The sequence below is a fragment of the Mesocricetus auratus genome, unplaced genomic scaffold (assembly GCF_017639785.1).
Source record: "Mesocricetus auratus isolate SY011 unplaced genomic scaffold, BCM_Maur_2.0 Super-Scaffold_100676, whole genome shotgun sequence".
NCBI lineage: Eukaryota > Metazoa > Chordata > Mammalia > Rodentia > Cricetidae > Mesocricetus > Mesocricetus auratus.
The window spans coordinates 149,764,770-149,777,086 of NW_024429266.1; the positions used below are offsets into that span (position 1 = coordinate 149,764,770).

Consider the following 12,317-nt stretch of genomic DNA (forward strand, 5'->3'; position numbering starts at 1 on the left):
GTTTGGGGCCAGACTGGTCTACAGAATTCCAGGATGGCCAGGACTATGCAGAGAAATCCTGTCTCGAAAACCAAAACAAAACAAAGAGAAGACAGAGTTCAAAGTCATCCTCAGCTACCCAAGTGAGTGTGAATTTCAGAACACTCGGGGTAGTCTCTGGGAAGCAAAATGGGGAAGGCTGAAAGTGAGTGTCAGAAACACGGGCTGAGTGTCTGCCAGACTCAGAGCAGACCGTGACCTGAAGCAGTAGGTGTGACTGGCAGGAGGGTTTTGTTTTTGTTGTCTTGTTTTGTTTTGTTTGAGGCAGCATTTCATTATGTAGCCCAAGGCTGGCCTCAAACTTGAGCTCTTTCTGACTTGACCTACCCAAGGCTAGAATTACAGATATGAAGCCCCATGCCTGGTTATATAAATTATTCCTAACAATTTTCACTGTTACCCTTGAAAAAGGTTTGCTATTTTCACCTCTGGATGGAGTTGAAGTTGGAAAAGGTTAAGTAACTTATTGAAGGATCCATAGACCGGGCAGTGGTTGCACATGCCTTTAATCCCAGCACTCGGGAGGCAGAGGCAGGCAGATCTCTGTGAGTTCGAGGCCAGCCTGGTCTACAGATCGAGTTCCAGGACAGCCTTCAAAACAATAAAGAGGAAACCTTGTCTTGGAAAACCAAACCAAAGCAAACCAAAACAGAAACAAACAAACAAAAACCAAACAAACAAAACACCTCCAAGATCCCCAAGTGCTGTGTGTAATTACCCAATTGGAGAGCGCTCAATTTAGCTCTCTTTTCAGTGTTGGAGCAAGCCCCAAATCTCAGCACTTAAGAAGGGAGGCAAGAGGATCAGGAGTTGAACACAGCCTCCTCTGCATGACAGCTGTCTTAAAAGAATGTCCGGCGGGGCGTTGGTGGCGCATGCCTTTAATCCCAGCACTCGGGAGGCAGAGGCAGGTGGATCTCTGTGAGTTCGAGGCCAGCCTGGTCTACAGAGTGAGTTCCAGGACAGCCTCCAAAACAATACAGAGAAACCCTGTCTCAAAAAACAAAAAAAACAAAAAAAACAAAAAAAAAGAATGTCCGACTTGTCAGAGACTGCACACTAGGCAAGATTCCAGGAGGTTAAGTTCCTTAGGACATTGGACCAATTCCTCTCTTCACATTAAATGTGACCTTCAAGATCAACACCAGTCTCAGACTGCTACTGTATTATGCTTCTCTCTTTCTCTTTTCTTCTTTTCTTTTGAGACAGGATCTGACATTGTATAGCCCAGGCTGGCCTCACAATCCTCCTGTCTTAACCTATATATAAGTGCTGAGAAACTAGGCATGAGACCTCACTCTGAATGTTACTTTATTTTTTTAAGCATGGAAGACATCTTTCCAAATGATTTTAAGACTGAACTGGGCTCCAACTCTAACTTAATTCTACCAGCTTTTTGTAATACTAACCCCAAAGGACAACTGAAAACCATAGCAGGTGTACAGTACAAAGGCACAGATGCAGTTGATAGGTAGATCTGCATGCCCCTGCTCACTCTCCATCCCCTTCAAAATAACTTCATGTAACTTCCAAGAGGTTGTCACTGGCAGCATGTGCTGCATACTAACTTTGAACATTTTATCCCTGCAGACTGTATCATTCACCTTTTCAGATGTGTTGAATCTATATCCAGAACCCCAGAAGAAAAGATAGACTTGATTTTGCTACTCACCCGGAAAGAAAACCAGGCAGGAAAGGCAGTGATACAGGAAAGGGGGCTTTAGCTTCAATGTGCCTATATCTTGAGGCTACTGAGGAAGAACAAAGGCCAGAGCAGAGGACTCTGCATATCTTAGCCTTAGGAGTCAAAGGAGTCCCTACTGCTGGGGTGGGTGGGGTGGTCTGCAACAGCCAGCCTGGTGCTGAGGCAACTCCTCCTGCTGGGAAGGCAATGCTGGCTCAGGGGTCAATGTCCATTTGCCTCACTGGACATTTATCTGTGATCCTGCAATTTTAGGTGGACAGATCAGACAGAGGCAAGATGACCCAGTGTTAAGAATCTGATTCTCAAGCCAGGCATTGGTGGTGCATGCCTTTAAACCCAGTACTCGGAGACAGAGGCAGGCAGTACTGAGTTTGAGGCCAGCCTGGTCTACAGAGAGAGAGTTCCAGGACATCCATGGCCACACTGGGAAACCCTGTTTTGAAAAACCAAACAACAGCAGCAAAAACATCATAATTTATAAATCTCAGAAGACCTGATCTTAGATGAAAACTGTGCTTTTGTTGGGAAGTTACCAGTTATTTCTTGGAGAGATGGTGCTACATAAACTCGTGTATGTCCTTACCTGTGTGGGTCTTCCTGTCTAAAAACAATGGCCTGTCCATACACGTCTTTGCTCGCACACACTTTGGAGTTGGTTCTGGCAATAGTGGTGAAGAGAGAAAATACAGCTCAACCCTATTTCAAACGGTGTAAGAGACTTCTTTTCAGGGATTTCCACTCAGGTGAGGCCAAGACTTTTTGTTTTGATTTGATCTTTGTGTTTGGGTTTCTCAACAGAGTGACTTTTGAAGGTGCATTGTTTAAAGTGTTCTAAAGAACTTTGTTTCATCTTTTTTTAAAATTTTATTTATTTTTGCTTTGGTGAATGTGATCCTGGGGTGGTTTCTAAGGTGGGCTGGATAGAATTTGAAGTTAAGTCATGCTTTGACTGGTAAATAAAACTAGGTAACTCTAAGATTCTCAGAGGGTTACAGGTTACAGCTAGGATACTTCGAGGTTAGACTAGTTAACTCTAAGATTCTCAGAGGGTTACAGGTTACACCTAGGATACTTCGAGGTTAGACTAGTTAACTCTAAGATTCTCAGAGGGTTACAGGTTACACCTAGGATACTTCGAGGTTAGACTAGTTAACTCTAAGATTCTCAGAGGGTTACAGGTTACACCTAGGATACTTCGAGGTTAGACTAGTGAACTCTAAGATTCTCAGAGGGTTACAGGTTACAGCTAGGATACTCGAGGTTAGACTCAAAGATGTATTAAGGTGTGGGGCGTCATATCTATAACCCTAGCACTGGGATGGCTGAGGCATGAGCCAGAGGACAGCCCTGAGCTAGCCTGGTTAGTGTCCCTGCCTCAAAGTAAAATCAATTGAAGCTAGGTGTGGCAGCCTATGCCTGACTCCCCACCCAGGAGGTGGAACAGCATTGGCTATGTAGACTTGGGGCCGCCTATGCTACACGTAACCTCTCAAAATAAATAAACTAAAATGGCAATGAATCATACTTTAAGTGCAGTAGTTCTCAACCTTCCTAATGTTTCAGCTCCTTAATACATTTCCTCATGTTGTGGTGACACCCCCCAACCATAAAATCATTTTCGTTGCCACTTTATAACTGTAATTTTGCTACTGTCATGAATCTTAATGTAAATATGATAAGCAGATGGCCTTAGGTCCAAAGTGTCAAAGGCATCTTTATTATAGCGGTTACATTGAAGTTAAGCCGTGGTTTGACTGGTAAATAAAGTTAGTTATCGTCGAAGATTCTCGAAGGGTTACAGGTTACAGGAGGCCTTGGGGACTCTTGTGAACAAAGATTGTTCTACCGCCCCCACTTCCCAAGGGGTCATGATACACAAAGTTGAGAACCACTGTTAAAGTTTGAGGCTAAGACCTTGAGTTTTTCTTTTTGAATTGAAACAAGGCCACACTCTGAAGCTCAGGCTAATCCCAAACTCATTACAATCCTCCAGTTTTAGCCTCCTCCAGTGTTGGGATTATGGATGTCCCACCAACCCAGCTATTGAAATATTCCTATTTAATAAAAATCGTCTGTGAAGACAATGTTCGCAGATAATTTTGTTGTATCACAATTTTTGACCCTCAGGAGACTCCAGGTACAGGTCTCTGTTCTCTTCCATGGTCCCTAATTTTCCCTGGCTTTCTAAACTGCCTCAGCTCCATGTCAGCACATACAACACTGTTCTGCACTGTTAAGGGTTAGAGATTTCCGCTGAAAGGGTTTCACCATGCTGGGTTTCGATTTGTGGCTGAAAACTGGAAAAAGCAGATTGTCTGCAGTCAAGTTACGGCTCCTGGAAACCCCTCAACTTGGTGCAAGGAAACACAGCCAGGACGCCACATGGCGTGGCACCTTCGCGCTCCTGGCCCCCAAGCACAAGAGCTTGGGGCACAGCGCTGAGTCGTCATAGTCTCCTCTAGGTTGCCTCCAGCGTCGCCGCTACAGAAACTCCGCAGAGGTGGCTCTGTGGGGTGAATCTCTGCACTTCCCAGAAGCAAGGATACCTCTCCACACTCCTAAAACAGGCAGGAAAGGGCCAGAATGTATGCAAGAAGCCTTCGTTTCGGAGGCTCAGGCTGGTTTAAAGCGGAACTGCGTTAAAGCGGACATTACGGCGGCTTGCACGCCCCCTGGTGGCCGTGCTTTATCAGGTGTGTGGTGTTTGACTTGAGAATTCTGCTTCCGGGTCGGCCTGGAGCAAGCAGGAGAGGGCCGTGTGTTCCCTACCCTGGGTGAGTTTACTCAAAGGACGGGGGCGTGGCCTGTCGGTTTGGAGTTGAAGGCCAAGAGTTGAGAACATTGCTAAACTTTTCCGGGGACAAAACCGAGGCTCTTCCTCTTCACGCACTTGGCTAAACTCTGGTTGAGATAGATTTGCAGGCCTTTGCCTTCATCATTGCAAGATTTAATGAGTTTTTAGTTGCAGTGTCCGGTTTTTTAATTTTGTTTTGGTTTTATTATAAAACGCATTTATTTTATGCATATGACTGTTTTGCCTGCATGTGTATATGTACACTATATGGTGTGCCTGGTGCCTGAAAGGGTCAGAAGTGTTTACTGTTTTGTTTTGTTTTTGATATAGGATCTCACTCTGTTGCCTAGGGTGTCATGGAATTCAGTGTAACCCAGTTTGGCCTACTCATAGCTATCCTCCTGCCTCAGCCTCTTAATGTGCTGGGATTACAAGTTATGGTTTAAATTCTTTATATATAAAATTTAATTCTTTACATGCATATATACATACATAGAGCTAAAATAGAAATTAGACTCCACCAGGGGTGAGGAGGGTGTGGGGTGGTGGCACATGCCTTTAATTCCAGCACTCAGGAGGCAGAGGTAGGCAAATCTCTGTGAGTTTGAGGTCAAGCCTGGTCTACAGAGTGAGTGCCAGGACAGCCAGGGCTGTTTCACAGAGAAATCCTGTCTTGGGGGGGAAAACCAGATATTAGATCCCCTAGCTTAATGTAGTAGAGGATGAAGTAAGGGAGAAAAATGTAGAATTCCTGGGGGGCTGGAGAGATGGCTCAGTGGTTAAGAGCACTGGCTGTTCTTCCAGAGGTCCTGAGTTCAATTCCCAGCAACCACATGGTGCCTCACAGCTATCTGTAATGAGATCTGGTGCCCTCTTCTGACATGCAGACAGAACACTGTATACATAATAAATAAATCTTTAAAAAAATGTAGAATTCCTGATGAAGGATCACAAGAGGAAAGAGTCTGAACATTTATTTGTTTTCTTAGTTGTTTTGGTTTTTGGAGCCAGGGCTTCTCTTTGTAACAGTTCTGGTTGTCCTGGAACTTGCCCTGTAGATCAGGCTGGCCTCAAACTCACAGAGATCTGCCTGCCTCTGCCTACATTCAGATGTTAGGTGTTTGAGACCTGGAAAGACTGGAGTGAAACCTAGAGGAAACATTTTGGACAGTGTATTTGAATTGCCAAGAAAGGTGCAAGGTGTATGAAACACTTGCCACATAAACATGAAGACCTGAGTTTGAATTTCCAGAACCCACATAAAAGCTAAACGTGATTTTGTTATCATAACACTTCTAAAGGGAGAGGGAGATAGAGATAGAAGAGCCCTTAGGAACTCGAGAGCCAGCTAGCCTGGCATATGCAGAAAACCAACAAAGATCCTGTCTCAAATCAGGAGGAAAGCAAGGGCCAATGCCTGATAACGTACTCTCTCCCATACATACTTGCTTGCCTGCATTCATACAAACAAATGTGCACATTCGCATATACAGGTGAACACACACACACACACACACCAAAAAATTAACAAACATAGATATCATAAAAGGGGTGCTAGGTGCCGGGCGTTGGTGGCGCACGCCTTTAATCCCAGCACTTGGGAGGCAGAGGCAGGCAGATCTCTGTGAGTTCGAGGCCAGCCTGGACTACAGAGCGAGTTCCAGGACAGCCTCTAAAGCCACAGAGAAACCCTCTCTCGAAAAAAAACCAAAAAAAGGGGGGTGCTAGGAATCTTGGGGCGATAACAGTTTAATGACTTACTTTGTTTTATTTTTTATTTTATGTGCATTGGTGTTACACCTGCATGTGTGTCTGTGTGAAGGCATTGGATCCCCTGGAACTGGAGTTACAGACAGTTGTAAGCTGCCATGTAGATTCTGGGAATTGAAATGGGGTCCTCTGGAAAAGCAGTCAGTGCTCTTGACTGCTGAACCATCTTTCCTGCCTGACAACAATATAAAGGTTTGTGGAGAGGCAAAGGTATTGATCTCTGAGTTCCAGGACAGCCTCCAAAGCTACAGAGAAACCCTGTCTCAAACAACCAAACAAAAACAAAGTTCAAATATGTGTATATATATATATATATGTGTGTGTGTGTGTGTGTGTGTGTGATTTCCCCCAAAATGAAAAGTTTAGACATAAAAATATGAATAATAAAAGAAACAAAAAATATTTTCCATATGGTTATTCACTTGACCTAATACACTATGTTGAAACAACATCTTGTTGGCTTGCTTTTTGTTTTTGAGACAGGATATTGTGTGCTCAGGCTGGTCTTCAGCACCTGCTCTTCCTGCCTCTATGTCCTCAGGCACTTTTGATTACAGACATTTGCCATCACACCTGAAGAAATGACACTTCATATATATTATGTATACAAATGTTTTGCCTGCATGTATGTCTACATATCTCATGCATGCCTGATACTCATAGGGGTCAGAGAGGATGTCAGATCCACTGGAACAGGAATTACTAATGTTTGTGAGCCAGCACGTCGTGCTGGGACTTCTGCAAGATCAGCCAGAGCTCTTAATTACTTAGCCATCTCTCCAGTCCCACTGTCTGCATTTTTATCTGTCTACTTTCTCAGTAATGTTAAGTGTTCTTGTTCTTTTATTTCGTTCCTTCCTTCTTTCTCTTTCCTCCTAATCCTCTTCTTTTTGAAACAGGGTCTCTCTACATAACTGGCCTTGTCATTATGTAGACCAGGCTAGCTTTGAGCCCCCAGAGATCCACTTGCCTCTGCCACAAGAATTCTGGGATTAAATATGTGCACCACTATACCCAGTCTCTAGTTTTATTTTTCTTTCAACTGTTTGAACAGCTAGCTGAATGACCAGAAAGTTACTGGGGAGAGAGGCTTCCTTACATGTTTAGAATTACTAAATCTCCCAACTTTGTTCTGTGAGCACATGAAACTTCCTTACCCTTGACGCTTGCTTGCACAGGGAGTGGAGGAACCCTTGGATGAATGTGTAAGGAATGAAGGAAGGCCCGAGTCTGTGTACATTGTTAACAAAGACTAATGCTTCAGACCCAGGGGAACTGTCAAAGCCTTCCTCGGTTTTGTGTGCAGTGACAGAGTGCACAGAACGTGCAGGCTGCTGTTTCCTCCTTGCAGATGTTCACAGCTCATCCACAGAGACCTTGCACTGAGACCGGCTGAGCTGTCCTTCTGCTGTATGCAGTAAACTAAATCATGACCAAGCCATGCTGGCCAAGACACAGGTAGACTCTTCAGTTCACAGCTCTATCTCACTCCTCCAGTGTGCACAGAGCCAAAAGGTCAGCCGACAGTAAGATCTCACAGTCCTTTGTGTATTCTGGTGCTTGTGCCAGCTCCATGGATGTGCAGACTTTAGAGCCCCAAACTCCTTCTCTTCCCTTTTAAGATGCTTTAATCAGCTTGTTATTTGCCCTGTTATCACCACTTCAGGTCACTGTGATGTTTAAGGATCCCCACTGTTGTTTCCCACAAATGCTCCTGGGGCAAAGCCCAAGAAAAACCTTCTCAGTGGGCCTTCCCATGGAATAGTCAGCGGTTAAACAACAACAGGAATTGAGCTTTAGAGGAGCTGTCATGCCATTCTCTACCCTCCAGAGGGTACCAGGCTAGTTTCCACCATGATTTCTTTTGCCTTATTTTGCAAGGCCACCATGGGCTTAGAGAGAGAGAAATAAGAATAAGGTAAGTCAGAATACCACTGAGGACAGGCAGGTTGGTACAGGCCTATGGCACCATCACTCTGTGATGGGAGAATTGCTATGAGTTCAAGGGTGGCCTGGACTACACAGTGAGTTCTAGGCCAGCCTGAGATACAGAGGAAACACTATTGTAAACACAGACACACATGTGACACAAAATAAAAATAAGTAAATAATTAAAAGTGTTGCTACTTGCTTTCTGTTGGAAAGGGCTTATTTGGCTTATACTTCCACATCACTGAGGGAAGTCAGAGTAGGAGCTCAAGGCATGAACCTGGAGACAGGAACTGAAGCAGAGGCCATGGAGGATGCTGCTCAGCTCTCCATGGCTTGCTCGGCTTGCTTTCTTAGATAGCCCAGGACCACCTTCCCATGGGCACTGCTCATAGTGAGCTGGGCTCTCCAACATCAATCATTAATGTGAAGACATTCCCTGAGGGCTGGCTTTCACAGTGCTAGAAGCTGCTATGCAAGCTTCCATGGGAGGGAGGCAATTAAGAGCCCTACCTAGCTGTGATGCCTATGAACCATGACAATGACCAGCATGTGTCACATCAAGCATGACTTTATGGATGGGCTTGACTGGGACAGTGAGGGAATGAAAATATATGGATGGTTGGACACATGGGCACACAGAAAGGCTGGCATTGGGCAGACTGGGATCTCTGATGAAGAAACTACAGCATCTTAGAAGCTTAGCACATTTATTACATAAAGTTGAATAGAGAGGTAGGGTTGTTTCATACAGGTGAACAAGGAGATGGGGGTTATTATATACAGATAAACAAGTAAGCGGGGTTTATGGTATACAGCTGGACCAAGGGGATAGGCTTAGCTGATCTTTGTAGAAACAGTCTTTGTAGGCAAGCAGTCATATCAGGGGGAGAGGCTGTCATGGATGGAGATTTTTTTTTTTTTTTTGGTTTTTACGAGACAGGGTCTCTCTGTATTGTTTTGGAGACTATCGGTCCAGCCCGGCCTCGAACTCACAGAGATCCACCTGCCTCTGCCTCCCGAGTGCTGGGATTAAAGGCGTGCGCCCGCTGTCATGGAGATTTTCTGCACACACTGTTAAAGCTAACACTCAATTGCCTGAGGAAGGCTTTGCAATCTTTCTGGACCAGAGGCTATGGAGTTCTTAACTCGGCCATGCCCATGTTGATAGAACACATTTATTTACTCAGCACTTCACTCACTCGTGGTTTTCCCGGCTCCCCACAAGCGTGGCAAATATCCCTAATGGTGCAATAGTGGCATTTAATCTTGGTAGCAATCAACAACTGTCTAATTGGCTCAATCAAGAGGGGGGAAATCATGCCTGGTATTGGAAAACTAGCCAACAGATATGGCAACAGACAAATCTGATGGGAACAATTCCTCATCTGAGGTGAATTCCCAGGTGACTCTAGTTTGTGTCAAACCGACAAAAACTAACCAGCGCACTTAACCTCCATCTTGGCACTTTTGATAGGTGGTAGAACTGTAAGAGCTGGGCTAAGTGGGGATTCTTAAAGTCACGGGGAAGATAGCCTCAAAGGGGATGCTGGGGACCCAGCCTCTCCTCTTCTGTTTTCTTCCTGGCTATTAAATGATCAGTTTTGCTTTCTCATAATGTGTTGCCACAAAGTCAAAAGCAACAGGCTTACCAATCATGGATTGAAACTTGTGAAACTGTGAGTCATATAAACCTTGCTTATAAGTTGATCATATCAGTTGCACTGGCTTTATTTATTTACTTCAGTGTTGGGGCTAGAACTCAGGCTTTGTGCATATGAGGCAGATGTTCTCTCATTGAACTAAGTAGCCTGCATATTTTTTTAGATATGCTTATTCAAATTCTTCCGCTCGTTTTCTACTATTACTTTTCTTCTTATTTTTTCCTATTACTTTGGGTGTCAGTCTTCATGTGTTCAGTGTTTTCTTCCACTCTAGGCTTGCTTTCCACAGTTGTGCGTATGTGTGCATGGCTCTGAGGATTGAACCCTAGGTCTTGTACATGTGAAGCATATGCTCTAGCACTGAGCAACACCCCTAAAGTCCTTCAGCACACTTGACACGTCCTGTTACCAATCCCTCTTCACATGTTTCTTGGTGCATGTATGTATGTATGTATGCAAAGGAAGCTAGAGAACAGCTTCATTCCTCAGGAGCTGTCTACCTTGGTTTTTGAGACAGGATCTCTCACTGGTCTGAAACTCAGTTAGTAGGCTATGCTGGACAGCAAACCCCAGGTAGAAAACAAATCTATCTGTCTCTGACTCCCAGTCAGAGTATCACTGTGCTTGACTTTTTCATGGGTTCTGGGGATCGAAGTCAGGTTTTGATGCTTGTGTGGCAAGGATTTTATGACTGACATATCTACCTAGTTCTCCTCTAAACACTCTTTAATAATAACTTTTTATTTAAAAATATTTATTATATGTGTCTGAGAGTTTTGCCTGCATGTGTGTCTGTGCACCATATTCCTGAAATGCCAATGTGGTCCACAAGAGAATGTTATATCCACTGGAACTGGAAGCCATGTGGGTTCTGAAAATTGAACCTGGGTCCTCTCCAAGAGCAGCCAACACACTTAACTGCTGAACCTTCTCTCCAGACACCTAAACTTTATAATTTTTAAGTTGGGAAGAGTTGAAAAAATTTTGTCTCTAATTTTTGATTGTTATCCTAAGCAACTGCCATATCGCCCCTGCTTCTTTTGCAGATCTTTGCCCTGGTGAACGTGATACTAGAGCAGCAGTGGTCATACTTCCTACTGTCATTATTATTTTAATAATTGTTATTATATTAAAACAAAATATCCTATGCTGGTCCTAAATTTGCTGTTTTCTCTAGTCTCCCAAGTACTGAAGGATTACAGACACGCACTACTACACCCAGATGACATTCAGAATTATTTTTAAATGTGTATTTATTTGTGTGTATGTGTGAGACACACACACACACACACACAGGGAGAGACAGAGAGAGAGACAGAGAGGAACAGAGAGGAGGACACGTGTGTGGGTGACTGGCAATCAGAAGAGAACATCCAGTCCCCTGGTGCTTGAGCTACAGGCAGTTGTGAGCTGTTTGTGGGGGCTCTGGGAACTGGAGGAACTCAGGTCCTTCAGGAGAGCAGCAAGATCTCTTAACCACTGAGTCATCTCTCCAGCCTCATGTATGTACTAGTGTTCAAACAGTATGCAGTTTTGCCTTGTGGGCCACACAGTCTGCTTAGCAACTAACTATTCTACTGTTCCCGTTGCAGTGTGAAAGCAGTCATAAGCCGCAGGCAAATAAATGTGGCTATGTCCCAATAAAACGTGATAGATAGAGTGTTGGCCCGCAGGTGCTAATTCTCTGACTTTTGCTCTGTAAGGTAGAGCATGTCCTCCCTCCCTTCTCTTTCCATTAGCTGGTGTTATTGTTCAACTATTTCCATTTCCTCCAAAAATTTACATAGGAACTAAATCCTCCAAGCAACAATATTGGGGAGTGTTCGTTAGAGCGGGATTGATTGAGGCGATGTGGTGATCAAAGAGAAGCAGAATTGCAGAATCTCTACGGAAACAGAATTGTCCTTAAGCCACATCAAATGAAGGGCAGCAGTCTCTTCACGGGAGTGGAGCCTGTACACCTAGGTTGGTGCAGGGTGCTTGGAGGCTTTACAGGGTGAAAAGGGAACTTGTGGGGAGGAGAGGTTTACACAGTAATTTTTTTTTTATTATTGGTATCAAGGCCCAATAATGCCAGCGAATGTTATCATTACTATGCTGGCTTCCTTGTCAGGCAGGTGTACTTACCAGTAAGCTGAGCAGAAAGTTTCTGCACTAACTCTTCAGTGTGCCTGTGGGAGATGATTGCACCAGAGAAATACATCCTGAAGACGCCTTTGTAAAGGGGCTTGCAGCAGGGAGGCCCTTCACTGCCTTTCTGCCATATGAGGGTATGGAATCCCTTCCTTAGGTGATGCCTCATTAGTGTCATCTTGGTAGTAAAGCACACACCAAGAGGTAGGCCTGCACTTTTAAGATTTTTCAGTCAGGCGCCCTGCGGTTGCCGGGTTGCCCTGGAGACGGGGTCCTTTCTGGC

At 44.4% G+C, this 12,317-nt stretch overlaps 2 long non-coding RNA genes across 2 annotated transcripts; one reads left to right on the forward strand and one right to left on the reverse strand.

Moving 5' to 3' along the window:
- Positions 1-3,438: 3,438 nt before the first annotated feature.
- On the reverse strand, positions 3,439-12,274 carry LOC121136608. The gene is made up of 2 exons (XR_005873647.1): positions 12,029-12,274; positions 3,439-4,302 (listed from the first exon to the last, which is right to left on the reverse strand). It is a non-coding gene; the product is annotated as an uncharacterized LOC121136608 (long non-coding RNA).
- LOC121136607 lies at positions 6,193-11,048 on the forward strand. Its single transcript, XR_005873646.1, has 2 exons — positions 6,193-6,500; positions 10,948-11,048. It is a non-coding gene; the product is annotated as an uncharacterized LOC121136607 (long non-coding RNA).
- Positions 12,275-12,317: the final 43 nt, after the last annotated feature.